The 25,414-nt window shown below is 41.3% G+C and overlaps 1 protein-coding gene across 1 annotated transcript in view; it reads left to right on the top strand.

The window, feature by feature from the left end:
* Positions 1-9,177: 9,177 nt before the first annotated feature.
* pparab (peroxisome proliferator-activated receptor alpha b) overlaps positions 9,178-25,414 on the top strand; it is a 52,401-nt gene continuing 36,164 nt past the window's right edge. The window contains exon 1 of the mRNA XM_088340630.1: positions 9,178-9,356. The gene's annotated coding sequence lies outside the window, so the exon portion shown is untranslated. The remainder of the gene's footprint in view (positions 9,357-25,414) is intronic.

The raw sequence follows: 25,414 nt of genomic DNA, 5'->3' as shown, positions 1-25,414 counted from the left end.
GTTCTAACACCCTGAATGTTTAACATGAATGTTTAACGTAAACATGAAGCTAACCCAGGCTAATCGTACGTTCGCGTTATCGTAATCTTTGGTACGAAAGATTACGCTAACATGAAGGTGTAAAAATTAAAAAATCAGGTCGTTAACAAGTCATTTAGCACCACAAGTGGCTAGCGCTTTATTGGAAAGGGGGCTCCGTTTCAACACCCTGAATTTTGGGCTCAGTTCCAACACCCTGAATGTTTACCTCAAATCATAAAGCTAATCCAGGCTAATCGTACGTTTGCGTTATCGTAATCTTCCGTACGAAAGTTTACGATAACACGAACGTGTAAAAAAAAGAAAAAAAGAAAATAATTATGAATAGGATTTCTTGGTCATCAGAAGGCGCATGCTGTATTTCCCCCTAGCAAGATCGGAAACTCGCACACCTCTTTCATATTTAGCTATTTTGTCTTTCTTAAAGGCAATAGTTGTAGGAACAACTTTTCTTTTTTCAGCTGTTCTGCTTGCACGGACGTTCTTCGGAGGCATAGTTAGGGGCTAAAACACTCCGTTCACCGATATTAAAAGAGGCAAGTAGGCACGTGATAACAGTTGGTCACGAGGGGTGGGGGCGATCTACACGATCTACACCCGTATGCCGCTCAGCATCGCACTCTAGAGTACGCACTCACGCATTTCCGGCGTTCAAACTTTTTGACCAAACAGCGAAGCAAGAATTTCTCGAAATTTTTGGTCGAACATCGATTTGTTCGAACTGAGAGGCGTTCGAAAATCGAGGTTCCACTGTATATATATATATATATATATATATATATATATATATATATTGATGCCAGAAGGGTTGGTCTGAGTATATCAGTAACTGCTGATCCACTGGGATTTTCACCCACAACCATATTTATGGTTTGAGAATGGTCTGAAAAAGAAAAAGTTGCAGTTCTGTGGGCAGAAAAGCCTTGTTGATGCAAGAGGTCAGAGGAGAAGGGCCAGACTGGTTTGAGCAGATAGAAAGGCAACAGTGACTCAAATATCTACCCGTTACAACTGAGGTAGGCAGAAGAGCATCTCTGAACACGCAGTACATCAAACTTCGAGATGGGCAAAAACTGTCGTGATTACCTAACCGGAGTCACCTGAGGTAATCAGCTGGTGTGCTGGAACGCGATCTCTTGATTGGTGGAAGTCTACTACATAAGCTGTCAGCGTCCAGAGATGGACGTTCGAGTGTCTTCCTCATTTCCTGAGTGAACCTCCAACATTCAAGGTACCACAAGCCCATGTATATTCCAAGTCTGATTCTCGTTGCCTGACCCTTGTCTGTTAAAAGTTTACGATCTACTCTTCCGCCCCGGCCACCGACTTACCTGCTACGTTTCGCCACGCGTTTTCACCACGGAGTTGCCATATCGTCCCAAGAGGCTTTCCACTGCCAAGGCTCGACGTCCCAAGCCTGCTCCACCGAATCTTGTCACAATAAAGCCTTTAACTGACGCTATTGGATCCGAGTCCTTGTTCTGTTCCATGACAGAACACTCGAACCAAAGCATGGATCCAGCGACAGTTCGTCCCACCTCTGAGAGATGCGGAAATGCCGAACAGGAATCCGCGCTACAGCGCCTACAACACACCGAAGGCGCAATACAACAGATCGTCCACGACGTATCCACACTAGTCCGGCAAGTACGACGTCACCAAGAATTTTTTGAACAGTGCGAAGCTCCCCCGGCAACACGAGCACAAGATCCAGTTCCGCCCCTTTCTGATCAGGTCGGCAGTGTTGAACCACGAGTAGGTTCGCCAGAGAGATTCAGTGGAGAGCCCGCCCAGGTCCGCCCCTTTCTTATAAATTGCCGACTAATTTTTGATCTACAACCGCGAGCCTTTGTGAACGAAAAGGCGAAGGTGGCTTTTGTGATAAATCATCTGACTGGCAGAGCCCGCCTTTGGGGAACGGCAGAATACGAACGGGGGGCGACAGCATGCACCTCTTTTAATTTGTTAAGCCAGGAGATGATTAAAGTTTTTGATTCTGGAGCCTCATCAGTCGATGCTGCTCGTTCAATCTTGAACATTCGCCAGGGGAGACGCTCCATTGCCGACTATGCCATTGACTTTCGCACACTAGCAGCCCAGAGTCACTGGAACGAAGAGGCGCTGGTCGACGCCTACCTCCATAGCTTGTCCGGTTATATCAAAGACGAATTGGTTTCCCACGCTCCTCCGGTAACTCTTGACAATGCTATCGAACTGACCGCCCGGATCGACCGTAGGGTTCAGGCAAGACGCAGAGAGAGAGAAGATCCCAGCCAACCCATCACCCGGCTAAGTCAAGACATTAGTAAGATACCGAACCCCCCAACCAATTCTACCGCACCTCATGAGATGATGGAGGTGGACCGCACCTTTCTCTCCGTCGAAGAACGCCAGCGAAGGCGTACTGAACGGCTATGTTATTACTGCGGCGGCCAGGGACATAGGGTGGTCAATTGCCCGTTAAAAGCCAACGCTCGTCGGATATAGGGGACATCCGATTGAGCTCAGCTTTAGTATCGTCCCCCAAGACTGATAGACCTGTTCTCCGGGCAAATCTCATTATTTCCGGTACATCTCAACCCTTCCATGCCCTCATCGATTCTGGTGCTGAAACAAATATCCTGGATTTGTCACTCGCACACAAGATGGGGATACCTGTTGAAACCCTTCCTAACCCGGTATCAGCTCGGGCTTTGGATGGCCGCCTATTAGGCACCGTATCTCAAATAACGGAACCCATTGAACTACAGTTGTCTGGAAATCACAGAGAGAAGATCCGATTTCACTTACTCCACTCCCCTAACCAACCCCTTGTCCTGGGTCATCCTTGGTTGGTGCAACACAACCCCCATTTCGACTGGCGCACTGGGTCGATACTTGAATGGGGCATGGACTGTCACCAAACCTGTCTGCAAGCCGCTCCTTACCCAAATCATCCTGTTTCCACGAGGGCTCCACCCAATCTGTCCAAGGTCCCAGCCTGTTACCACCACCTACAGGAGGTCTTCAGTAAAGCTAAGGCCTCTTCCTTGCCCCCTCATAGGCCTTATGACTGCGCAATTGATCTCCTGCCGGGGTCTGCTCCTCCTCGGGGCCGCCTCTACTCCTTGTCCGTTCCCGAGAGGAAGGCCATGGAGGAATACATTTCCGATGCCTTGGCGGCTGGTATCATTCGACCCTCCTCTTCTCCTGCTGGGGCGGGGTTCTTTTTTGTGGGAAAAAAGGACGGGTCACTCCGGCCCTGTATAGATTATCGGGGCCTTAATGAAATCACGGTTAAAAATCGCTATCCCTTGCCGCTGCTTGCCTCTGCTTTTGAGCTTCTACAGGGGGCCACGGTCTTCACTAAACTTGATCTGCGCAACGCCTACCACTTAGTCCGAATCCGGGAGGGTGATGAGTGGAAGACGGCATTCAACACACCCAACGGTCACTACGAGTATCTGGTAATGCCGTTCGGATTAACCAATGCTCCAGCTGTTTTCCAATCTTTGGTAAATGACATTTTACGAGATGTGCTTAATCGTTTTGTTTTTGTGTATCTGGACGATATCTTGATTTTCTCAAAGTCCCTCGATGAACACCGAAAACATGTCCAGCTGGTTCTCCGTCGTCTCCTAGAGAACTCTTTATTTGTTAAGGCAGAGAAGTGCGAGTTTCACGCCAAGACAGTCTCGTTCCTGGGCTACATCGTGGCGGAGGGGACCCTTCAGATGGATCCTGCCAAGGTATCAGCAGTCACCTCTTGGCCTGTCCCTGAGTCTCGGAAAAAGCTCCAACAATTCCTTGGTTTTGCCAATTTCTACCGGAGGTTCATCAGGAACTACAGTTCGGTGGCAGCTCCCCTCACGCTTCTTACCAGTCCTAGAGAGCCATTTCGGTGGTCTTCCGAGGCTAATGCAGCTTTCAACCGTCTAAAAACCCATTTCTCTACGGCCCCCATACTCCAGGTACCGGACCCTGCACGCCAACTGGTAGTGGAGGTGGACGCCTCAGATGTGGGAGTGGGTGCTGTCCTGTCCCAGCGGTCGGACAAGGACCAGAAGATGCACCCGTGCGCCTTCTTTTCCCGGCGGTTGTCCCCGGCCGAACGCAACTACGACGTGGGGGATCGTGAGTTGTTGGCCGTCAAGCTAGCCCTGGAGGAATGGCGGCATTGGTTGGAGGGGGTAACGGTGCCGTTCATAGTTTGGACTGACCACAAGAACTTAGAATATATTAGATCGGCCAAGCGGCTCAATCCTCGCCAGTCACGTTGGGCCCTGTTTTTCACCCGCTTTAACTTCACTCTGTCCTACAGACCCGGATCTCGAAATGTGAAACCCGACGCGCTCTCCCGACAATTCCAGAATTCCAATGACACACCTCAGGGTCCCGCAACGGTCCTTCCAGCTTCCTGTATGGTGGCAGCAGTCTCCTGGGATATCGAGTCCCGAGTCAGAGAGGCGATACCCGATCAGGCGGGCCCCAGCTCCTGTCCCGAGGGTCGACTATTCGTCTCCGAACCCTTACGGTCCGAGGTCCTCCAATGGGGGCACAATTCTCACTTTTCTTGCCATCCGGGGTCGGCTCGGACTCACAGTTTCTTGTCCCGACGCTTCTGGTGGCCTACCATGGCCAAGGACGTTAGGGAATATGTCTCCGCCTGTCAAGTGTGCGCCCAGAACAAAACATCCCACCAACGTCCGGCCGGTCTGTTACATCCACTTCCGGTTCCCCGCCGCCCATGGTCCCACATCTCCTTGGACTTTGTGACGGGGTTGCCAGTATCCGAGGGGATGACGACTGTACTAACTATCGTGGACCGATTCAGTAAGATGGTCCATTTCGTGGCACTACCGAAGCTCCCCTCCGCCAAGGAAACTGCAATGATAGTCCAGCAGCATGTGTTCCGCCTCCATGGCATCCCTCTGGACATTGTTTCTGACCGTGGTCCCCAGTTCTCATCCGCGTTTTGGAAGGAGTTTTGTCGTCTGTTGGGTGCCTCTGTCAGCCTCTCATCAGGGTTCCACCCTCAATCCAATGGGCAGTCTGAACGAGTGAACCAAGATTTGGAAACGGCACTTCGCTGCATGGTCTCTAGCGAACCGTTGTCCTGGGCTCGGCAATTGGCATGGGTGGAATATGCTCACAATTCCTTGGTTAGCTCATCCACTGGAATGTCCCCCTTCCAGTGTGTGTATGGGTACCAACCCCCTATGTTCCCTAGTCAAGAAGAGGAAGTAAACTGCCCGTCAGCTACGGCGAATGCACGTCGCTGTCGGCGAACTTGGGCTCGTGCTCGGGCCACACTCCTTCGGGCTAGCAAGACTCATGCCGTTGGAGCTAATCGACGGAGGAGTCCTGCTCCGAAGTACCAGGTGGGCCAGAAGGTGTGGCTAGCATCAGCTGATCTTCCACTGAAGGTTGAGTCGAGGAAACTGGCTCCTCGGTATCTTGGCCCATTTCCTATAGTAAAAATTATCAACTCCTCAGCAGTCCGTCTCCGTCTACCAAGATCTATGAGAGTGCACCCCACGTTTCATGTTTCCCGAATCAAGCCCGTCAGCCAGAGTCCGTTGGCACCCATTCCACCTCCAGCTCCACGCTCCTTGGACGGGGAGCCTATCTATACAGTGCGCCGCCTGCTCCGCTCCCGACGCAGGGGTCGGGGCTTCCAGTACTTGGTCGATTGGGAGGGATATGGTCCGGAGGAGAGATCATGGATTCCCAGCAGGCAGATCCTGGACCGATCTCTTGTGGCAGAATTCCATCAACTGCATCCTGACCAACCAGCACCACGCCGTGGTCGTCGTCCTAGGTCCGACGCTGCTGCTCTTCCACCGGCAGACCCACCCGCTACCACCCCTTCAGATGCGGACGAAGGGGCCTCTATCCACTCGGAAGAATTCTGAGGGTTCATCGGACGACCTCTGGGCCCTCCATTTTTGGATTATTGGTGATGTATTTTGGGTTTTGGGGAATTATTTGTAACTGGCCTGTGATTTTTTTTTTTTTTCCCTTGGATTACCGGTGTTGCCATGTGACGTGTTTGGATTTATTTTTATTTTTCCCTGGGGGACTTCTGGAGCCGTCCCTTGAGGGGGGGGTTCTGTCGTGATTACCTAACCGGAGTCACCTGAGGTAATCAGCTGGTGTGCTGGAACGCGATCTCTTGATTGGTGGAAGTCTACTACATAAGCTGTCAGCGTCCAGAGATGGACGTTCGAGTGTCTTCCTCATTTCCTGAGTGAACCTCCAACATTCAAGGTACCACAAGCCCATGTATATTCCAAGTCTGATTCTCGTTGCCTGACCCTTGTCTGTTAAAAGTTTACGATCTACTCTTCCGCCCCGGCCACCGACTTACCTGCTACGTTTCGCCACGCGTTTTCACCACGGAGTTGCCATATCGTCCCAAGAGGCTTTCCACTGCCAAGGCTCGACGTCCCAAGCCTGCTCCACCGAATCTTGTCACAATAAAGCCTTTAACTGACGCTATTGGATCCGAGTCCTTGTTCTGTTCCATGACAAAAACAGCAGGAGACCACGCCGGGTGCCACTCTTCAGCTACGAGCATGAAAATGAGGCTACATTTTGCACAAGCTCATTAAAATTGGAAAATAGAAGATTGGAAAAATGCTGCCTGGTCTGATGAGTCTTGATTTCTGCTGCAAAATACGGATGGTAGGGTCAGAATATAGCATCAACTACATGAGTGCATGGATCCATCCTGCCTTTTATCAACGGTTCAGGCTGGTGTTGGTGGTGTAATGGTGTGGGGAATATTTTCTTGGCACTCTTTGGGCCCGTTGGTATCAATTGAGCATTGTTGGAATGCCATAGCCTACCTAAGTATTGTTGCAGACCATGTCCATCCCTTTATGACCACAATGTACACAACTTCTGATGGCTAGTTTCAGCAGGATAATGCGCCATGTCATAAAGCTGGAATCCTCCCTTGAACATGACAAAGAGTTCACTGTACTCAAAAGGCCTCCAGAGTCACCAGATTTCAATCCAATAGATCATCTTTGGGATGTGGTAAAATGGAAGATTCGCATCATGGATGTGATTTGCAAATCTGCATCACTGTGTGATGTCATCTTGTCGATATGGACTTAACTCTTTGAGGAAAGTCAGTGGTAAAAGCTACAACTGAAAGGGTTCTATCTGCACTCTTCACTTTTACTTTATTTTAATTCATTGATTTTATTATGTCTGTGGTTTTAATGCATTTTAAAAACACATTTTAAATTTTCAATGTCTTTTCTTTTATGTTTTACCTGTAATTGTGTGTTTTAAACCTGTCTCTTTGCCATTTCTGTAAAGCACTTTGAATTGCCTTGTGTATGAATTGTGCTATACAAATAAACTTGCCCTGCCTTACCGTGTTTCTCTGTATACACTTACATATATATTAATGCAATGATGGATCAGTCGATAGGTGGCGCTGACTAACATCATAAAACATTGTATATAATGAGAATTGAACTCGAGTAAAGATGGTGAGGGAGCCTATCACATTATGCCACTATTTTAACGATGCCAGAAACGTTGATTTGTAAACTGCATTCTGATTAAAAAAAGCAAACCACTGACTTTCATGGGTGATTCTGCTGTTAAAACCGTCTCTCCACTTCAAATGTGCGCATATAACATTGCGGTTAAAAATGTATGTTTGTAAAAGAGCTTGTATAGTACAGTATTTTGTTGAAATATTTTCTGTTTTTTCCATTGTAACGATCTTTGCATACGTTTTGCAATTTAAGTCGGCAATGTTTATAGATTTGATCAATCTTTGCACAAACGTTGCTCAAATATCATAAGATACCGTAAAACCTTGTACGGTAACGTATACTTATAATCACTGTATTTGTGGTATATAAGGCTCACTATAAAATTTCTGATGAAATTAAGGTTTTTAGGTGCGCGGTATAGTATGAAAAGTCAAATAGTTGAATGACAATTGTAAAAAATAAAGGTTTCTATAGCACACATTTCCTCTATCACCAGTTTATTTTGGAACCTAACCCCAGCGATAAACGAGGGATCACTGTATTCCATTCGGAATATTGCCTACATGTATACGTCTAAAGCAGGAGCGATTTCCGGTTCATTCCTCTGAGGAGCTGAGCATCTCTGTACCTTTCCACCAGCAACAACATACAAACATTTCAGTCATTAAAATATGATTTCACTAATTTAAATGAGTAATAAATAATAAAATAAGAGGTAAATGTGGTCTCAAACACAATCTGTTTTATTACTAAGAAGATAAGAGTTCAGTATCATAAAAATCAGTGTTGATTTATAACTTTTTAATAGTAAATAGTTGATAGATAAGACATCAAAATGTGATGATAATGTGGTCAGCTGATGAGCAGAAAATTCAGAATTAATCCAAAATTCTATTCCAGATGGGATTCAAATTGACTGAACCATTTCAAGACAGTGGAGTATTTCTGATGTTGTGTTGTTCAGGTTTTTGTTTTGTTTTACTTTGAAAAAAAATCATATTTTAGCCTATCCTCGCCTTTATTAAGGAAAACAGGGTTTTAAAAATTGATGGTTTTTTGAGTTTTTCCTTTCCCTCATGTAGGTTTTAGATCAGGGGATGTTGCAATAGTAGTCTGTAATTTGCAATACTCTTTGGTCTGTGCAGCCCTTGAGACTCCTTGTGATTAAGGGCGTCACAAATAAACATGACTTGACTTGACTATTCTTTTTGGGGGTACTTGAGCACCTACAAAAACAGGCTGGTTACGCCCGTGGGCGTGAGGTAAAGTTTTTTTTTTTTTTTTTCATCCCACAGAATGCCAGGAATGAGTATTTGTGTTTTTATCCATTTATTTATTCCACCAAATGATGGCATTGATGGGCCTGCATCCTATTTCAATTCCAGCTTCAAATATCTCCATGGATCTACTGATGAGGGTCGTGTGAGGACACTCTCGCTTTTGGGGGGAACGAAAGTGGGCGTGGCATCCTTTGATTTTACGTTTTTAAAGTGCAGCCCATTTTCCAATGCAAGCTTGCCATTGGATGAAAGTGTAGGTGTGCCTCTCCGTGCGCGAGAACGGGGCGGGATGTCACCGGTTGCTTTGCCTGACGTCACTTCCGGCGGGCGTGATCCTTGTCCCTTTGCTTTTTGTACCGACGCGCTGCTTCTCTTTTTTTGACAGCGGGCGAGAGAGCACTGGAAGCGGGGAGCACAGTTGGGACAAAGCCGGGTTCTGATGCTCCTTCCCTCGGGCTAAAGTTCTCCTGATTGACCCGAGACCCTCCACACAAGCCCGGGCGACAATGCTGGTTCCGGTCGAGCCTCATTGAACAAGGTAAAAAACAGCTTTTTATTTTTTTTTTCTTAATATTGTTTTGTCGTGCACACGAATTCTACAAAGCAATGCTTGCGCATGCGCAATTCTTTTGACAGTTCTATCATCTGCAAGCAGTATTTTGATTTCAGTTTTATTGTTGTTGTTGCACGCCTGCGCAGATGGGAATCTGGCAGGTTGCTCAGTGATGTAATGCGGACGATAAATCAACGCAACAATGGCTGCACGGCAACAATTTGTTTGGGGGAATATAGTGTACTGGAGTGCATTCACAAAGGCTCTCTTGTATTATTTAAGACTAACGCAAATTGCCCAAATCTAAACTGGTCACTAATGTAGTGTTATACGAGTTTGCAAACACGTTTTTTTCTCCAAAAGAATGAAATTCGCACCCCACAAAAATGTTTGGTGAACAGTCGTGCATTGTGATATTAAGTTTGGGGCGGCAGTAGCTCAGGAGGTAGAGCGATCGTTTTAGGATTAAGGGATCCCAGTTCGAATCCCGGCTTGTCCGTGTTACATGTCGAAGTGTCCTTGGGTAAGACATTGAACCCCCAATTACCCCCAATAAGCAGGTTAGCGCCTTACATGGCTGCACAGATTATGGCCGCTATTGGGAAATGTGAAGCACACTGTAAAGCGCTTTGGGAAGTCATTGACTTGAAAAGCGCTATACAAATGCAGATCATTTCATTTCATTTAAGTTTAATTCCGCCAAACTGTACCTAATATCGTTAATTCATCACACCATCAAAGGAGGCGCTCTTAGAATCACTGACCTCAAGGCTACAATTTAAAAACAACAATCCAAAAGGTAAGGATAAAATACTGTCGGGTGGTATTTATAGAATTAATTTGCTGGATTTTTTTTCTCTAAGATAACAATTTAGCTTTTATTTTCATTTAAAAATTTAAATCATTAAAGAGTGTATGTTCATTTACTAAATGACGAAATTTGCTAGCATAAAGCTAATCACGTTGTCTAAGATGATAGCATTTATATCCTTTTAAACATATAGTTAATTTTAGAATTTGTCTTTTTAAAAGCGGTAACAAGAAGTGAAATTTACACATTTTCAGTCCTTCAATACATGTGTTGGCTTGGAGAGAGATGGGCGCCACCAGGCTGTACTTGCCTAAGACACACCACAGGAAATGGTGCCCCATACTACTCTGGTGCTTAAGGGATCTACCAACCCCAAAATCCCATCAACCCAATAACCGATCAATAATTACTACCAGCTTTGAGTCATTACGGTTGAAGTTTCAAAGTTATGTGTTAAATTTTGTGCCATTTAGCTCATTTTTATTGTATAAAATTCTGAATGAATTAAATTAAATCAGTTTATAGGCTAAATACATCATATTCAAAGCACTGTTTTTGTTGAAATATTAAGCATACTGTAGACTCTCAGGATACGGCGTCCTAACCTTACAATGTTTTTAATTTACGGTTTGGAATAAAATGTATTTCATCCCTTCTTTACTGCATTTTCCCAATATTGGACATCAACAACATACTGTTTTGCGTGCCCTAAGACCTATCAATTAAACAAATAAACAAACTTTCAGTGTTCGTAAATATGTCAAGTTATGTTCCGCCGATGCCTGTCTGCTATTGGTCGACATCAAAGAAAATGCCAATATGCTATTAGCTGAAATATATCCCACAATGTCTTTCTGTCTTATCATTTAGTTAAGACTTTTGCTAGCTTCCTAAAGACTTTGCGAGTCGGTGATAAAGACTGTATTTTTGTAATGTATTCATCTGCTAGAAGGAGAAGCAAAAGCATTTTAACCATGGCAACTTGCCATTTTTAAGCAATACAAAGAAGACATGTGAATTGTTACCCTCGCTAAGATAAATCACCGTAACCAATTGGTTCAAATCTGGATTTTTATAAAGGAGACGATTTTAAAGCAAGGAAATCTACCAGGAGCTTGACAATTCTCGAGGAAGTTTGAAATCATTTTAACTTTAATGTCTCCTCCCTCCCCTGCATCCACTCACTAACTCCACTGTGCCGGCTCAAGTCACGTCACATAAAAGAACATTTCATTTTCCTTTAAATTAATATTTTTACAATGTAATTTAATCAAATGCGTGTACATTACATAAACGTAATAACTTCTATACATTATTTTCTCATTGGAACCACAGGTTTCTATTTCTTGCTGTATGCAATCTCACTTTGAGTTCCCCATTTCAGAAGTGCTAAATGTCATATCCTAGGGGTCTAGTGTACATGCCAAATTTTAATACGGAAACTAATTGAACAAATCTTTCCGCTGCTGTACATTTAGTCTCAGTTCGGAACCTGAACCGGGTAATTGGCATTTGCCTCCAAAGAGACCGTTTGAGAACAAAACGAGCGTCGGTATTTCTCATCTTAAGCGGCGCAACTGGACATTCAGGTTTCAGCTCCCCGGCGGAAAAGTTTCAGATGTTTAGGACCGAGGTGGGTGAAGAGGCCTTTTGTAATCAGCCACCGTGCGTTTCCACATGGCTGCATTTCGCATTACGGTGATGAAAGACGTTCGCATCGGGACCGGCGATTGTATTTTGCAGCTCGGTTTTGTTTTCATGAACACTTTGTTTGCTGCTGGAATAAGGCAGTTTACCAGAACGCGATTTAAACGTCTACCCATGTAAGTGAAAGCAAAAAAAACAAACGGATGTAAGCATGAAATAGAAATCCGAAACTTCAACCTGCTATGTAAATAAATCTAGTTTTCGAGTCTAAATCTTTTGTTATGTAGCAGTGGTTCCGAGCATAAGATTGGCAACATCAACAGAAGTGAAAGTGTTCTTGTTTGGCGTGACTGGTTTTAACTGCACTTTTTTGCTGTTGTTTTTTTCTACTCCCCTTTTTGTTTTGTGACTGCCTTAAATTAAACTCCCGTAATCTCCGAACTATATAGTGCACCTGATTATAAGCCGCACCCAGTAAATTTTTAAAGGAAAAACCATTTTGTACATACATAAGTCGCACCTGACTATAAGCCGCATGTGCCCACATTGAAACATAATATTTTTACAAAGAAATACAGTACACAGAAAGAGTTTTAATAATGTACAGTACCTTTTAATATTCAGACAGCCCTCCGGCGAGTCGCCGGGCTTTTGATAAACATACATGTCTGTCAATGTCACAAATGATTGTTACTCGGAAAAAATGCATAACTTAGCCACAACATTGCATAAGCCACAGGGTTGAAAGCTCTGGGAAAAAGTTGCAGCTTATAGTCTGGAAATTATGGTAGCTTCCAGGCTACCCAAACTCGTAATTTTTATCTTGCTATTAGCAGCTAGTTGGCATCCATAAACCTTTTTTAAACCATAAATGATTTTTTTTTTTTGTTTATTCACTTTTTACTCTAAGTTTGTTGTGTTATCATACTTGATGCTATTGAAAAGAGACCTTTTATCCTTTATTGTGTGTTTTATCTTACTATGCTACCTGCTAGCTGGTGAACATAAACTTTTTGAAACCCAAAAAATAATTAAGTGTTTTTTTTTTGGGTGTATTTTGTTTTTCTGTTTTCTTAGTCATCTTACTCATTTTTGTTCTGTTATAATAGTTAATCAAGACCCGTTAGCATTTGCCTCTGGCAGAGTTGGGTAAAGTTAATTTAACTGGATTACTTTCAATTACTTTTGGATTACTCCAATACCAAATATGCTAATAAAAGACAAAATAAACTAAATTTGAATAAAATTACTAAATTTTGTGCAGGCTTGGGGAGTAACGGAACACATGGAACGGCAAAAATTATGTTGGCAAGCTGTTTGGATCTATTTTCATTTTGTTTCTGTCAGATTTTATGTCAGTTTTGCCGGAGATCAAAGAGATCCAAGCCCAGAGAGAAAGCTTACCACGTGTTGTAAGACATCATTTTATTCATATTTAGTTTCTTTTGTCTTTAATTAGCAAATTCAGTATTGGAGTAATCCAAAAGTAATTGAAAGTAATCCAGTTAAAGTAACCCTACCCAACCCTGGCCTCAGGCAAGCTAGCATGTTTTATCTTATTATGCTAGCTGTTTGCCAGTGAACATACAGTATATACTTTTTTTTTTAAATTTAGTGTTTTTTGTTGGTTAGAATAAAAAGGATCCTCTAGCAAGATAGTGTAGAGTGTCTTGTCTTACTATGCTAGCCTCTAGCCGGTGAACATAATTATTTTGTAAACGAATGATGTAAGGTTTTTTATTTTTTTTATGCACTTAATTGTATTAATTTACTTTTGTTGTGTTATCATACTTGTGTTTGTTCAGCTAGAAAAAAAGGGGAATTGACATCTTTGGCATTTGCCTCTGGGAAGCCAGCATATTTTATCTTACTATGCTTGCTGTTAGCTTGCAAACATTTTTTTTCTAAACAATAATGTAGTTTTTCATTTATTTATTTTTTACCTTACCTTTGTTTGCTAATTACACTTTAGTTTATTCCGGCTAAAACATATTAATCGATGTTAGCATTTGCCTTTCGCAAGATGGCATGTCTTATCTTACTATGCTTGCTGCTAGCTGCTGGCTGGTGAACCTATTTTTTTTAAACAAAAACTGGTTTTATCTTCTATTTTACTTGACCTTTGTTTTGTTATTGTACCTAGGTCTTGAACAAATATATATAACTTTATTATATTTTAGCTATGTTTTCTTCTTATATCTGTTCATTTAGTGACTGGCCTCATGTATCTAATTCCATATAACTCTTGAATAGCCAATATAGCAATGCATGTTAGCATCTCCAGATGGCCATAAGCAACTGCTTGTTCCTTAATGTAACATAGCACGTTAGCTACTGTATGCCACTTGTCACCAAATGGTTAAGAGCTTCAAGTGCCTACATTTTTAATCACGTTGAGTATGTTAGCTGACGCAGAGTGGCGATCTCAAGCTAACAACAGGGCGCTTACTATAGACAAGCATTTCCCCCCTATATTCAAACCCATAATGTACTATTGTAAACCAAAATATTTTGAAGGTATGCTAATGTTGATTTTGATGCAAAATTGAGATCAGCTATTTGGCATTTTGAATTAGCTGTTCATTTTCCTTGTGTCCACTGAGAACCTGAGCCCGCCGTTGTACGTTTGACCCTTTTGTCTATACAACATGTTATGCCCTCTTACGTACGCATCGCATCGTCCATTGTTGTGCAAGGTGTGACCTCTAAACACAAGCATTTGACCTTCAGGCAGCCCCTTCTGAGCCTTCCTTACGCTAAAATCCTGGTGGGGCGGCGAATAGGATTGAGGCCCTCCAGCCAGACTTACTGTAAGCAGATTGTCTGCCCTAATGAATACTCAAGGGTCACTTCATGGCTGGTGTGAATTAGCACCAATTTGAAGGAAAAACACCGATTTTTTTTTGGATTGAGAAACGTATGTACACTAGCTTGACATGGCGGATGTTTGTGGGCGGATGTTTATCATATAACAATAAACACAAATATTGTTTATGGTTTGTCTTACTTTCCTCTGCAATATATTAGCTTAGCAGTTAGCAAAGCTTTGACATCTTCTCCTGTTTTGTTTGTTTTCCGGCGTTCAATCATTCAAAGCTAGCTTGATGCACCCTGTAGCTTAAATTAAATAAGTTGGCTGCAAAATAAGTTGGAATTGAATATAATATTAGAAAGCCTCATAGATGGGCTGTGTTGTTTAAGGTGTCCTTAAAAAGTTGAAAGTGGAGCTACAAAGAATCTAGGAAATCGATTAAAATCGATGATTAAAAGCGTTGGCAACTATCTACCTCATCGATTCATCGTGTTGCGCAATTTATGTTTGTTCTTTCATGCGTGTGCTCATGCTTTTCTTCTAATCCAGCATGATAATGGTGAAAGTGAGAAAAGAACTGTTTCAAATACCGTCCAAATGCCAACCCAAACCTCCAAAGAGGAAGATCTAAGAATTTCACATACTTGCACACGCAACAAAAGAGCCTGACGGAGGCTGCAATGATCATTTCAGCCAGAAAATGGCGTCAGCAAGTAGAATATTTTGATTTTACGGACATCACTGCTAATGGTTAACGATGAACACGTCGTAATGTTTAAAATATATTGTCTGTTTCGTGGCCTAAATGTAGCAAATAAACATGTTAGATAGATAGATAGATAGATAGATACTTTATTCATCCCCGAAGGGAAATTCACTTTTCCAGCAGCATCCCTAAACTGAGAACAATCGAAAATAACTGAGAACAATCGAAAATAACACGGGAGCTGCTGGAGTGGCTGCCATTCGTGACGGCGCCGGAGAAACGATTCAATTTGAATCATGTACAAACAAACAAACAATTGAATCATGTACAAGAAACGATTCAATCTGAATCATGTACAAACAAACAAACAATTAGACTGGATAGTAGTTTTAAGAAAACAGTTTAGTAAAATAATCAGCGTTTACCAGCTTCAACAAGTCCTCAAACTTCTATATAAAATGATTCATTTGGCTAAGCTTTGTCCTTGGTATATAAGAGTTTCTACTGCAGTTATGGTCTTTGAATGCACCATGTGCCAAAAATTTGCTTCATCTTCTGTTCACAAAGCGAGGGATGTCATTTATGCCTACAATTCACGTTGCCTTTTTTTCTGACACCCAATTATCAGATAGAGATGGATAGATAGATAGATAGATACTTTAATCACACTTCCAGCAGTATCCTTGTGTTAAAAATAAAAAAATAAAATATATATAATACTTTAAATTGTGTAACAAAGAATACACACTGTAATAAAAATAGGGGAATATGCAAATGAAATTGGGTAATATGCAAATGCATGGTTTTGTTACAAAAGCCATATTATCCAATGTATGTAAAAAACATACATATTTTTGTAAATGGTTTGTGTGATTTTTACTCTTGAAATATTTGTAGACATAAAAAAAGGTACTGTATATCTAGAATTTTCTGAACGTACCACAAGTCTAGCACCATAAAACTAGCACCGCTCTTTAGTTTGAAAAGGAAGAATTGTCTTCTATGCAAAACATTAGCATTGGTTGTCTGCTTGGGAAGCTACCATTCTCTTTTGCATAACAAATTGGCCCAATTTTCTGCACCAAGAAGTAGTGTGGTTTCCCCCGCACAATTTTGGTCATGTTGTTACACATTCCGACAAAACTAGCGTTGTTTTCCTATGCTTGAAGAGCTTGCGTCTTTTTTTTTAAACAGCGTAATCTTTTTCTGCTTCCTCTGTTGCTGCAAAAATCACCTCTTCTGTGTAGCGTCAATTTTTTTTTTATCACAATTTCAACCATATTGCTACGCAAGCCATATAGTCTAATTTTGGGTGTTTTTCTTTGTTCCTAAGTTGAGCACAAATCTCGCATTGACTTCAATGCCAAAAATAGTGCGTCGTTTTTCTGCTTGTAAAGCAATCAGCCATTTTGGGCCCAAAATTATCCCTGTCATCTGTGCTAAAATGTAGCATTTATTTCTTTTCACCAATTCAACCATGTTGTTACACAGGTCCTATACTCCAATTTTGTATTTTTCTTTGTACTTAATTTGAGCGTGAGCAAAACTGGCATTGTCTTCATGTACTTGAAAAGCGAGCATTGTCTTTTTCTGCTCAGAAAACTGGCATCCTTTTAAGCTCAAAAAATTAGCCTAGTCTTCTTCTGCGCAAAAAAGTAGTGTTATGTTTGACTGTTTTAGCCATGTGGTTACACATGCCATTTGGTCCAATGTCTTATTCCTTGTACCTAATTGGATCATGAGCAGAACTAGCATAATCTTACTCTGCTTGAAAAAGCTAAGCTATTTTATGCATGAATTAGCATAATTATTTTCTGCTCAGGAAGCTAGCATCCTCTTCTGCGTCCAAAATTAGCCTAGTGTTCCTCTGTGCTGGAAAGTAGTAGTTTCCATAAATTTTGAGTTTTGCCTGTTTTGTTCCTGAGGCCTTCTGGGTTGTTAGCATTCGATGCACTTGATATAAACAGTTCACTGACCAGTCTTATTAGCACAAGCTAGCAGAGTTTAAAGCAGGTCAAACACTGTTGGCGGATGAGCGTCTCTATTTGGGCCTGTTCATGCAACATAAAGCAAAGATAGCTATCTTCTGCTGGTGCTCTGATTTACGATGCAATCACTTCAACGCATCACGGCGTTGGGCAACGTAAGATGCGCCACTTAGCATGCTTTTGTTCGTTTCAGGGAAACCTTTGGCGCAGAAACATGGCGAGTTTTATTTTGAAAAAAGAAAAAAAATCAAACGCCTCGACCCTCCGCTGTCGCGCTGGAAAATGTAATCAGAGACTCTGGCAGCTGTCATAGCAAATAGAAAGCGAGCGTCCCGTCGGATTGTCTGGCGAGCGATTGCGCCATTCGCGCGGAGGCCATTGAACCATGGCGCGCAACAGCTGGCGGCGAAAGTTACGGAGCCCCAGTGAACGTTCCGTCCCCTCTGGCACTGTGGCCCTGATGTCTTCATTGTGCCGGTCACATTGACACTATTTTTGGCAATGGGGGGAAAGGTAAAGGCCCAATGGGCTGTCCAGAGGACCTCGGCGTTGTATGCTCTTGCAGGACGGTTGCAAAAAAATCCTACTTGGCAGAAAATATTTGGGGAGTAACGGTAATTGTTAAGTCAAGTCAAGTCAAGTCATCTTTATTTGTATAGCCCTAAATCACGAAGAGTCTCAAAAGGCTTCACAGATTATTACACTATATTACACAGACTATTTTTCAGCCGACGAGAAGAGTAGGTTATTCATATGCTATGGAGTAGAAGTGAGTTTTAAGTTTAGTTTTAAACATTTCCACTGAGGTTGCATTGTTCTACTTTTAAGACAATTATATATTCCATTCTTATGAAATAATAAAAGTGATGCTATAAATAAGCAAAATAAGCCCATTTGGTTGATAGTTTTTCCTCAATTTTGGTGTTTTTGGAATCTTGGTAAAAAATATTTACAGTAAGTCACTATTGCTCCTTTTAAGGATATGTTTTTTTTTTAATATATTTTCAAGAAACGGGAATAAGTATAAAAATGTGACAAAAATGTTCTTTTTTTCTGCCAATGGTGTTATTTTTTTGTCTGCTTTTGAGGGATTTTTACTGCCTTGCATTAGAAAATCAGAGGAAATGGCAGAAGATGAAGGATTGCTGCATGTTGGATAATCGTATATTTGTAGAAGAACTGCAAATTCAAAACAATCATTTTTGTCAACATTTTATTTTTATTTTCTTTATATTTTTCCCTCATTTTATACATTTTCCCCTTTTATAATTATATATATATATATATATATATATATATATATATATATAAATTAGTCAATTTTTCTCTAGGCTATGATCCAAGTAAAAATTTTCCGCACTGCAACAAAAAACAAACAAAAATAAATTAAAAAAAACAAAACAAAATCATAGTATAAATATTGTCATTTTCTGTTATTTTTCCAGAATATTTAATTGAAAATAAAATAAAATGACTAAATAAGCGACATCATTTTCTAAATAATATTGCTTATGTGTTCTATTTTCTTGGAAGAAATTCATTCAAATCTGCTACATAAGAACACATGATTTGACTTTTGCTGTGCCAGTTTCTATTTACTACATTTTTTTAAATCATACATCAGATTAGAGTAATTATGATAATAGCAACGCTATTACTCATTCAGAAACATTTACAAATATAATTTTGGGGGAATGTAAAATAGAACTCTTGATAACTGAAACTTGAAATTTATGAGAGAAAGTGTCACGATGACTGATTACATTCACCTGTGCCAGCTAGTCTGGCGCCAGCCACTGCTGGCTTCCTGATTGGTTCCTCGTCATACTTAAGCTCCGTCCTTTCACTCGCCTCTTGTCAGTCCGTCAGCGAACCTCTTTTTCCACAAGGCGAGCATTTTTTACGCTAACTCCCATCGGCCCCGTTTTTCACCCGTTTTCCACCCGTCCGTTCCTGATTTCCCCGTTTGTCTCCGGCTACGACCCGTTTTTTGACCCCAACCACGTTCTGCTCTCCGGTCCCGGCTAACAACCTGTTTTTCCTCTACTACACTACGATCTCCTGCTCCGGAAGATCCACATCCGCATTCGGAATACGTTCCCATTCTGTGAGCGGCTTGCTTCCCGCGTCCAACGAGCACCGGATCGCTGGCGCTGCCTTTCCTCTATACCTAAACCTGTGATTAACGTTACGCATCTGGGTCCTACTTCTGTTCTGGTCCTGACAGAAAAATATTCCTATATTTCAATAACCTAAAAAAAAATCGTTATTTAATTAAGCCCGAAGTACAATGAAAGAACCTTCTTTTGTAAATATTGATATCTGATCAGGGTTGGCTCAGGTTCTCAAATATTGACTTGGTGTTTACTTATAGTTAGAATGCCTTTTCTTTCAAATGGGACACTGTGTACTTTATATAAAGATTTATTTTCAGTCCCTTTAAAAGATTCATTCCCAACCCTTCCACAAACTATTTTGAGGTTGAACAGTGTGAACAAATACAATAGCTACAAAACTTAGTCATTGTGCTTTAAAGTTTTTTTGTAAATGAAACATTTTTTTTAATTAGACAGTAAAACGATGTATATAAAACAAACAATATGTAATTCAGTGAGGCATGAAAAAAATCGAGTTTTTACCACGCAGGTTTTGGATAAAAATCTCTGTCCACAGATTAAATTGCAGTGATAAAGCACAGAGATGTTCCAGAGGGAGCAAGGGGCTTTGGAAATCTAGCGCTAAGTGGACGCCTTGCTCAAGGTCAGTGTCTCAATTGGGCAGAACAAAACGTGCCGTTATCACAATTCCGATTGTGTAAATCCAGTCTGGACTTTGGGTCATTCATACCTAGCGACCGCGTCATCGCTGTTTGACCAACGCGTCAGATTCTATTTAAAGCCGGACAAGTCTGTGGCCTTCAAAACTATTTTAAACGTCTTGCGTTCTCTGCTGTTTATTGCGACTTGTTCCGTGTGCACGTGCATTCCTGCAAAGGAGTTGAAGGTGGTTGTTTAGCTTCTGTTAGCTTAGCATCCGCTCAAATTTATGATTTCAAGTTAAGCTGTATGATCAAAAATAGGAAAACAGAATTACCTCGGTTATCGCAGTTAATGAGGGGGCAGAACCCCCTGCAAAACGTAAACATACACAAACAAAAACCTTTATTTAATTATTTATTTATTACCCAAGAACAAACCCAATACAAGAATTTGTTTAGCAAAAAGTACTGCACCTTATACACTTGTTTTTGGAGAAATAACTTCTGTACTGTCAAATTATAATTAAAAAAAAAAAAAGTTTGTTTTTTTTGCACAACTTTGTGAATTAAGGACCACTTAACTTTACTTGATACTTTGCAGCCATCATCATTTACCTTCCGTTCCGTCCTACCGAAACCATATACTGTGTCTTTTCATATCAAGCATTTTTGAAAAAGCACCATGGAGTCACTAGGGAGGGCAAAAGACCCGCATGTGGCTCCTGAGCAGGTTGAGCAGGTGGAGAGGCTCCACTTTGTTGGCGATAGAAAGCATTTTCCTCTGCTTAGTAATGAGAATGCTGAATGCTGATGAGAATGAAAACCTCCAGGACAGCGAACCAGCAATAACTGAAACGCGAAGTATCTCTGTAGCTATGGTTTATTCAATATATATATATATATATATATATATATATATATATATATACCGTAAATTCCGGACTATAGTGTGCATCTGATTATAAGCTGCACCCACCACATTTTAAAAGGATAACCGCTTTTGAACTTACACAAGCTGCACCTGTATATAAGCTGCATGCGTCCACAATAAAACATCTAACACAATCACAAAATTGACCCAAACCCTACTTTTAGTCCCACGATTTTAACTGAACATAAAGTACACAGTTCAAAAAACCACAGCCGGTAAAATGAACGGAAAATGATACCGGTATTTAAAATTTGATGTAGACCTGCAGAGTCAGGGTCCCGTTAAAAGTAATCCAAGGAAAAAAAGTGTATATTTCCAAAGGTATGGGTGGGAAAAATATGTATCCACTATTGTCTGCCGTGTCCACAAACACTCACCTTTACGGTCCCCACTTCTCGTCATCCCCCGCGTCTGTTACGCCCCTTCTTTTTAATTGGTCAGTGCAAGACTTATCAGAATAAGTGTCCAAAATAAATACAAATAAATACATTACAAAAAAATACAGTTGCAAATACATATTATACATGTTTACACATATTTACAAAGAAAGATGGTACACCGAGAGAGTTTTCAAAGCTTTAATAATAATATTATAACTTTCATCCCAAACCGTGCCTGTGAAGGGTAGCAAAACGCTACTAACAACACGCTCGCTATGCAGTTTTACGGGTCTGTAAAAAGAAACATATCGTTCATGTAGAAATCATGGTAAACTGTTTTCATCTTCCTCCCTATAACTGTCGTCTTCAATGTTGTCCTCCTTTAGTATGGGAAAGAGACTTTCCACGCTCCCTTATTCAAAAACGCGCTAGCAATACGCTCGCAAGGTAAACTATGCGTGCAGTAGCTCTGTTTTCTTTCTTTATCGGACTGCTCGATTGCGTTTAGCTTGCAAGCTGCGGCATGTGCCTTGAACTCGAGCGCTGCTAGTGGCTGTTAGAAAAATTACATAAATTGGCCGCATCACTGAATAAGCTGCAGGGTTGAAAGTTTGGGAAAAAAGTAGCGGCTTATACTCCGGAATTTACGGTATATATATATATATATATATATATATATATATATTAATAAAAGCATCCATTATTGTTGCGCAATGGCACAGTATGGCTCGGAAGCCATCTCTGATTAGATAGATAGATAGATAGATACTTTATTCATCCCCGTAGGGAAATTCACACTTCCAGCAGTCTACCCTGTTGTTTATTAACAGATGAACATGATGCCCTAGGGGTGCTTGTAGCGAAGTGGATGACGTCACGCCAGTCCAAAAATTCGACATCCCTGCGGCAGATGGAAAACTTTTCTTTGTGAAAGTCCAGGGATACACCACCTCGTGTTAGCAAGTCCGCCTCCTCTCCGATTCCCCCCGGCTTTCGTGTCTCTGTTTAGCGGCGTTGAAGCCGGACTGCTCCGGGTGATTAACAGACCCCTGCCCGAAATAAACCTGACAAATGTGATAAATCGTGATTTTAGTTCAGTTGACACTCAAAATAAGGACAGAATACATCAATGAATTTCTAAGTTTACAAGGAGAACATGAGAGGACTGTTAAGGAACCCCTCACAAGGCCTAATTCCAAATTTGTTATAAAAGCCCTTTTGTTTTATTAAGTCTCCTAGGTTACAAAAGCAGATCGGCCCCAAAGGGTATACAATGAAACAACAGCAGCATCATTGGCCGATAGCGACAACAATGTAGACCCTGCACAATAATTATAAAAATAAAAAAACATCAATGGGGGTATAATAATCAAAATACAGACGCTGGCCAACTAACGAACGAGGTCCGGACGATCGTTCGAAAGTTGAATTTGTTTGTAAGTTGACTCAGTGCTATATTTTGGATGTTTATGGTTTATAAAAGTATGTTTAAGGCTTGTTCAAGTAACCTGTATTGTTTTCTTCTAAGAAAATAAACATTTCATAAAATAATATGCTCTATAAAGTTAAGCTTTACTTATTTTTGGAAGATGAGCTTCAAGAGTTAGTTGACTTCCTCCTCTGTTGTAAAAAGTGGCCCAAAAAAGCGATACAACCATTTTCTCAACCGCATCAAGCTTTCTCACGCCACTTTCATTTAAAAAAAAAAGGCTCGGCTCTTCTTTACACTTTACACCAAGCATATTGAATGGACGCACGGGATATTAAACAATAAACATGTCAACGTTCTTAGCACGCTGGATATACAGTATAGAATGTTTACACACGAACTAGGAAGAGGAAGCGGATTTCTTCTTCGGGGTGGATGCTGGGTGACCTCTCACCACACGCCAACCGCGGCGGAAAGAAGCACTACAGTAATGTCTTCTACTCGGAAAAAGGTGCTCACAATTCAAAATCTAACTTCCAGCAATGTCCAGATATTTTTTGACATCCCGAAAAAAAAAATGTTCGTATCTACCGTTTTGCGTAAGTCGAATGTTGGTAAGTAGGGGCACGTCTGTAAGAAACTAGTATTCTACACAATCTCCTTTGCAGGTGTCCAGTATTAAAAACAGTATAAGCTTTTCAAGAGATGCTGTGAACTCCAAAAACAGTTTTGTTAAAATAACCCCAATTGGTTCAAAAATTGACCAACCCAATACTTGGTCTGTCTGTAAATGCTCTTCTATTATATTGCATCGCTTCACACTTACCATTCACACACACACACACACACTCTAACAGGCCCATTGAAACATCAGCCATGCAAAGCTCTTATATGCTTGTCGGGGGCATTAGAGGTTCAAGGACACTTCCACATTTAACTCTGAGATGGCGGGAATCGAACATGCGACCTTTAGGTCCCAAGACAAGCGCTCTACCGCTACTGTCGCACCCAACTTTGGGAATTGGGTCGAACTGAGCCAAGTATTCAGTCGGTCCCATTTTTGAGTGTGTTGAGTGTAATTAATACGTGTTCTTACTCCACGGTAAAGCAAAATTATAGATAACTTTGTATTCTCCTCGTTAAAATAAATATCCAATTCAAAATAAAATTACCACTTATCCCCAAAATTTGTTTTTAAGACTAGTTTTAAGTGTAGGATAAGATAATTCTAGCTTCATGCACAGACAAAATGTTTTTTTTTTGTAGAAAAACAAGCTAATTTCTGTGGGGGGGACTAACTAATTTTAGGTGTGAAATAAGCTCATGCTAGTGTTCTGCACAAAAGACAAAAAATCTAGTTGGATTGTTTTTTTATCTCTGGAAGAGATGTTTTCTGAATATGAGATCAAGAAAGTTATCAGCCTTTCCACCGAGCAATGAATACTACATCTCAGGTTTTCCGAGTGAAACCCTAATCTGTGTACGTTAGGCAAGGAATGCGACACGGTCACATTGAAAAGCATCTCTGAAAGGATTTATGTTTGATTCCAGGGCGCGGTTATATTTGCAAATGTTTGAAACTCTTTAAGAGAGCCTCGTTTTGAATCGAGTTGAATATCAATGTTCTGAAGAGGACATATATTCCAGCCATCTTTTTCTTTCTTTTTCTTTCTTAAGAATGCGTAATGCTTTAAAAAGCAGGTCACCACAGATGTTTAAAGGTAACACGATATCCTGACAAACCACAGCCGTGTTTCGGTCCGCTCGGCTTCTGCTTTTTTTTTTCTTCATGAGCACGTTTTCAGCGTTCCTGTCTGAGTATTTACCATGCTGTCGTCGCAGAGGGTAGAGTCCACCGGACTTCACGTAACTTCACTTTGAAGTGTGGACAAATGAGCCGGAGAGTTCATCTTAAGTAACATTACAAATCGTCTTTAGGATCCTTGTCGGCGATGGAGTCGATTGATTTGCGGCTGTCAAGGAGAACAAAACCGTTTTGACGCTTTGTGGTGTTTGATTACAACGGCTTGCAGAAGAGTTCATACTTTGTACAATCTTTTTGGGTATGTCTGTATAAGTTTTGTACACCTCGAAACTTAAATATACGCCCATTCATCCTTACAAAACATTTCAAGTTCCTTAAGGATCGAAGGGGATTGTATACGCACAAAATTTTTCCGATCTTTCTATAAATGCTCTATAGGTCTGAGGTCTGAACTTGTTCATTTCAACACAATTTATTGTTAGTTTCACACCATTCCATTGCAGATTTTACTTAATTAGGGTTGTTGTCCTGTCGGAAGTTGAACCTGTGCCCAATTCTTGAGTCTCTTGCAGACTCCAACATATTTTTCAGCCAGAATCATCCTCTATTTGACTCTATCCATCTTCACATTGACTCTTAACAATCTTCCCAGTCCCTGCTAAAGAAAAGCAACCCCAGCGCATGATGCTACCACCACCATATTTGACAGTAGGCATAAGGTTTTCGGGTTTATGATAAAGGTAACACTTTGCATTCAGCCCAAAAGGTACAACTTTAGTTCTATCTAACCAGAGCACCTTATTCCACAGGTTGTGA

This window comes from Urocampus carinirostris, chromosome 7 (assembly GCF_059441175.1).
Source record: "Urocampus carinirostris isolate Australia breed hairy pipefish chromosome 7, RoL_Ucar_1.0, whole genome shotgun sequence".
NCBI lineage: Eukaryota > Metazoa > Chordata > Actinopteri > Syngnathiformes > Syngnathidae > Urocampus > Urocampus carinirostris.
Note: the sequence above shows the minus strand (reverse complement) of the source record. Positions and strands in the feature narration are given on the sequence as shown.